The sequence below is a fragment of the Sorex fumeus genome, unplaced genomic scaffold (genome assembly GCF_029834395.1).
Source record: "Sorex fumeus unplaced genomic scaffold, SorFum_2.1 ptg000185l, whole genome shotgun sequence".
Classification (NCBI taxonomy): Eukaryota; Metazoa; Chordata; class Mammalia; order Eulipotyphla; family Soricidae; genus Sorex; species Sorex fumeus.
The window spans coordinates 195,240-201,308 of record NW_026606242.1 but is presented as its reverse complement, the minus strand read 5'-3'; the positions used below and the strand labels follow the sequence as shown (position 1 = coordinate 201,308).

Genomic DNA, 6,069 nt, shown 5'->3' with positions numbered 1-6,069 from the left:
ATATATGTATATATACACATATAATCAGTTCCAGATAGAGGAAGAAATTAAAAATGAAACATATAAACATACAATTTTTTTAAAAAATGAGAAGCATTAACATTTTACATATACATAGTCATCACTTCATAAAATGAATTGGGAGTGGCTCTTTTTTTATATTCAATGAATAATTCATGTAAGATTGGAATCATCTGTTTTTGAACATTTGGTAAAACTCACCTGAAAATCCTCTAGAGCCTATTATTATTTTTTGTATGAAAAATGTATGGGCACTAATTCAACTTTATATAGGATCATTTGGATATCCTCTTTCTCTTTTAAAAAATTACAATAAATGCATTCTCTAAAAATTTTCATGTTTTACGTAAATTTTCAAAAATATTTACATTTGTGCATTATATCCCTTAGTAGATTTTAATCTCTGTTGACCATTGACCATTTCAATATGTCTCATTTATATTCTTGTTTTATTTGTACCTTTGGGGGAACCGGTGGAGCTTTCTTTTTTCAAATTTTTTTTTAGTAGTTGGAAGAAATAGCTAAGAGGACGAAGAACCTCCGGCTCCGGGCACATCTCTTTGATTCCACTGTTCTTCCTGCATTAACATATGCCTCAGAGACCTGGGCCCTACGCAAACAAGATGAGAACGCCATTCAGGTCTCCCAAAGAATAATAGAAAGAATAGAAAGAGCTATGCTTGGAATATCACGTTCCACTCAAATGAGAGAACGAATCCGGAGTTCTGACATCCGTCGACGATCAAGGATCAGGGACGCTGTCTCATTTGCCAAGGTGTCGAAAATCAGATGGGCTGGTCACGTAATGAGATTTAAAGACGACCGTTGGACTAGAGCTGTTACTGATTGGATTCCACGGGATGTCAAGAGACCGCGTGGCCGCCCACCTACCAGATGGTCAGACTTCTTCCTGAAGATCATGAACGATCGGTTTGAGGCCCTTCATGTTCCCAGAGCGAACAGATGCCATTGGGCTACACTAGCACGCAACAGGGACAAATGGAGACGTTACTGGCGCCCGCTCGAGCAAATCGACGACTAACGGGAAGTTAAGTGATTAAGTGATTTTTTAGTAGTCGGAAATGTATTACTCATGTTAAACAATTTTTTTATTTGGTTTATCCCAATTATTTATTTGTTTTCTATATCATTAATTTATGCTTTTGCATTTATTATCACCTTTTGAAAAATTTTACTTTAGTTTATTTTACTTCTTTTCCTGATTACTTTCTTTAATTACATAAATTACTTGCTGAATTTTCAGACATTAGAAAAACAAATGTATGTACTCAAAATTATAGATTTCCCTCAAGCAGCTTATAAACTTTATCTTACCAATGTTGAAATTCAGTATTTTAAAAACTAACTTTCAGAGTCAGAGAGGTGTTTTAGGAAGTTAGGCCTTGCATGTGTTTCTAGTTTTCCCCCGGCATCAGATAGGCCCAATAACCTTCTTCCCAAATCCTAGCACACTAGAAGTGATTTCTGAGCATAAAGCCAGGAATAAGATCTGAGCATAGCTGGGTGTGGCCCAAACCACAATTCCTGGTAAAAGTGAATAAATAGAAACTAAGTACTCTCAAATTTCCATTTTAGTTTCTTTTACTCATGAGTAAATAGAAATTTATTTTTTACTTTCAGGAATTTGTGTTATCTCTATAACAATTATGTTCTATGTTTAATCAGGCTATATGATACCAGCTTTTATTTTAATTTGTTGGTACTAATATTAGTTCTGGCCAGTCATTGTAAGTATTCTCTGTGAGCTTGAGAGAATGTGCATTCTACACTGTTGGCGGACAGTGTATTGTATGTACAACTGAACTTATTTTACGAATCAAGGATATGTCTCAGTGATAAAGCATGTGTAAGGACTCAGATTTGATTCCTGGCGCTTCTAAAAATAAAATAAATAAACGAACAAGTTTATTGCTTTTTAAAATATTTTGTATCACAACTCATTTCGTTTGGGGGGTGAGTGTGGGCTTTCCAGTAGCAACCAGAAAAACTGCTAGACAAATTCTAAAAGAGCTGTAACACTTTTAACTAATTTCTTGATTTACCTATTAGTGATGATAGAATTGCCCACAAAGATGATGGTGTTAAGTTCTTCACATAAAAAAAGTGTCTGTCTGTGGCAGAGGCAGACTTGGGGTGGGGTTGGAAAGAGGAAAATTGAGGACATTGGTGTTGAGAAGTGTACACGGGTCAAAGGACAGGTGTTTGAGCATTGTAATACTGAAACTCAATCATGGACAACTTTGTTTTTCTCACGGTGATTTAATAAAAGAATTTTAAATACTTGAAATATTTTGAAACTACTTTATTAGGTGCATTTAAGTTGGAATTGTTAAATCTTTCTGGTAAGTCTGAATTTTAAATAATATATAGCAATCATACTAATTTCATTTTGTATTTATTATCTTCACAGGGCAAAGCCTGGCAAGCCACCAGTGAGGTATTCAATATGCAAAAAACAGTAACAACAAGTCTCACAATGGAGCTGTTACTGGTGACTGCTCGAACTATTTGTTGAACAGCGGAGGACAGTGCTACAGAGCTATTTATTATCTTAAATTCTGTTTTGTGTTGTATTAATAAACTTTCATTGACGTTCTTGTGGGCTGGAGCGATACCACAGTGTGTAGGGCGTTTGCCTTGCACACAGCCAACATGGACCCGAGTTGGATTCCTCCGCCCCTCTCAGAGAGCCCGGCAAACTACCGAGAGTATCTCTCCCACATGGTAAAGCCTGGTAAGCTACCCGTGACGTATTCAATATGCCAAACACAGTGACAAGTCTCACAGTGTTACTGGGCCCTCTTGAGCAAATCGATGAACAACGGGAGGACAGTGACAGTGACAGTGACCGTTCTTGTGGATATTACTATATATCTTTAGATTTATTGCTAACATTTCCCCCTTATTGTTTTATGTGTTTTTGTACTTAAAAAACACATGCAGCTTAAATTTGTATGTTTTTATCTGCTCTGACAATTTCACATTAAATTCAAGACATATCTATCATGATTCCTCATATATTTGAATTTATTTTGCCACCCAATTTTGCTATTTGTTTTTTCTTACTCTAATTTCTTTGTTTGGTTTTGGGGCCACACCTAGCAATGTTCAGGGGTTACTCCTGGCTTTTCACTTAGGAAGTACTCCTGGTGATACTTGGGGGACCACACGGGATGCCTGGGATTGAACTCTGGTTGGCTGTGTGCAAGGCAAGCACCTTACCCACTGTACTATCTCTCAGGTCCTCTCTAATTTTAAAATAAATTCTGGCATCTTCCCCACTCCTATTCTTTTAGACAGAGATTTTCCTCCCTCATATACATTTTTTCTCCATTGATTTAGAGACTATAAGACATTTTTAAACTTTTAGTCATTACCTAAAAGTTTCCTAGAGCTTAAATACCTTACGAATTATAATTCGGATCAGTAGTTTGGTATTTGTCCCAAATAAATATAAAATTTAGGATTTTTTAATTTTCAGTCAATTCCATCCCCCATCAATACACTAATGTTGACTCAAATATTGTTTATCATTGATTTTTGCTTCTTTAATCTCTTAGAAATTATTATAGCTTTTTATATGTATTGTTAACCTATTAAATGTTCGCACAATCTCTTCTTTTTTAAAAATTTTATTAAAACACCATGAATTACAAGGTTGTTTTTTTCTTTTTGGGTCATGCCTGGCGATGCTCTCAGGTTACTCCTAGCTCTGCACTCAGGAATCACTCCTGGCCGTGTTCAGGGGACCATATGGGATACTAGGAATTGAACCTCAGTTGGAGAGTGCAAGGCAAATGCCCTACCCACTGTGCTATCGCTCCAGCCCCTACAAAGTTATTCTTAGTTGAGTCTTAGACATACAATTTTGCAGCATGCATCCAACCACCAGTGTCAATCTCTCTCCACATATCCTCTTTGCTATCCAGACTTTCTTTTTTTTTTTTTTTGGTAGAGAAAGTTCAATTTTTGTTTCCGTTTCTGGTCTTGGATTTCTAGCAGGACATCTGCTTGGTTGCTAGCAGGACATTGGGGGCTCACCACGTACCAGATAGATTGAGAGGGAGGGGCTGAACACATAGCCTATGGAGGCAAAATGTTTACATTTTCACTAAGGGAATAAAATTCACAAGGATTTCCATGTAAACACCCACCAGTACAGTACTCCAACCCTGACCCCCAACCAAGACCACCAAAAAATAACGCTCAGAAATTACTGCGCGTTAATATTCAGATATCATGTTTTGTGTTTATTTATTTTTGGGGGGACATATTCTGTAATGTTCTAGACTTTTGCCTGACTGCTCAGGGGAACAGGGCTCGGGGAACCCTCTGGGGTTCTAACCATGGATCCTGGGGCAGCTACTCCCAGTTCGACTAATTTTTTTTATTTTATATTTTTTATTTTTTATGTTAAGTATTTTTATTTTTTAAATTTATTTATTTATTTATTTTGAATACCCATCTCTCCACCAGTGACCGGTTCCCACCACCGTGGATCCCAGTATGCCTCCCACCCCCCACCCCCCACCCCAGACTGATATTTTTTAATTGCACAAAACTTCCAATTGCTGGAGTAGCTCCAACTGTTCATGTATTCTGTTACAACAGTTGAGCATGAAACTAAGTCAATCAAAAGCCCAGAATGGGCCTTGGGGTAACCCAGAATGATGCTCAGGAATTGAGGAATGGAAAGCATTCTATGTGTAGTCAATATTCCTGTCTATGTGTTTGTATATCTTCATATCCAGTGGTGTTCTCAAGCTACTCTTAGCTCTGTGCTCATCAACTCTTCAAACAGTGCTCAAGTCGACAATGCACTGAATTCAACTGGGATCTAAAATAGATCAGCCACATGAATTGAAAGTCCCTTCTTCGCTCTGTAGCTGAGTGGTCATTGATTAGTTTAGTAGTGGATGAATTATGCAGCAAAAATTAAATTCTTTCAAAATTTGAACCAGTGCTCAAGAAGAATTATAGAGTGGGTGTGCAGGAGAAAGTCACTTTTTCAGTTGTGTTGACCTATTGTTCAGCTATGAGTTTTAGTTTATTAGAGGAAAATATGAATAAAATGTATAGTAAAATGGAGGGCTGGAGCAATAGCACAGTGGGTAGGGCATTTGCCTTGCACGCAGCCCACCCGGGTGTGATTCCTCCATCCCTCTCAGAGAGACTAGCAAGCTACCAAGAGTATCCCACCCACATGGCAGAGCCTGGCAAGCTCCCTGGGGCGCATTCGATATGCCAAACACAGCAACAACAAGTCTCACAATGGAGACGTTACTGGTGCCTGCTGGAGCAAATCAATGAACAGTGGGACAATGGGACGACAGTGCTAAAGTAGTACAGTGTTTAATAGTAAAACACAAAACTTAGTTATTTTAGAAGTTTACTTTTTAGTTTGAAGAGTTGATATCTGTATTTATAGACTTAATTTCTTGCAATCCCTCACAAGGGCACCTGCCAATCATGGAGTGAAATAGGAACAATGGCTTAGGGTGCACAAGAATGGTGTGGTTTATGATCAATACTTGATTGCTTTGTATAATCAGTTTTATTATTTTCTATGTCAAGGCTTGCTTCACTTTATGTCGACGTAAATTTACTGGGTGTTGAAAGATAGCCCCATGACAAGTGGGCCCTAGCAAAGCAAGTCCCAGCCCATATCCCCCCTGCAGCTGCGGCAGGTTGACAACACCAGGTACCCCCATCTCCTCCTTGCCCCTGGAATTCGCCAGGTAAGGCCACAAGGCTGGAAAAGGCCTAATGAGGCATCTCCTTGCCATGGAATCCGCCTAATAAGGCCACAAGTTCAGAGAAGGCCTAATGAGGTATTTTCTTGCCCTGGAATTCACCTAATAGGGCCATAAAACCCGAAAAGGCGTAATTGACTGCCCGGTGGGATGGCCTGGTGACAGGTACAGAAGAGAGTGGCTGGTGCTGATGGCTTGTTGCAAAATGACTGGCTGCCTGCGTGCAGTATCTAATGTGATAATTCAAATGTATTGGGTGATTTGTGCGTGGGCA

At 38.5% G+C, this 6,069-nt stretch overlaps 1 non-coding gene across 1 annotated transcript; it reads right to left on the bottom strand.

Annotated features, from left to right (window-relative positions):
• Positions 1-2,001: 2,001 nt before the first annotated feature.
• Positions 2,002-2,063, bottom strand: LOC130017277 (U7 small nuclear RNA). Its single transcript, XR_008791373.1, has one exon. It is a non-coding gene; the product is annotated as a U7 small nuclear RNA (small nuclear RNA).
• Positions 2,064-6,069: the final 4,006 nt, after the last annotated feature.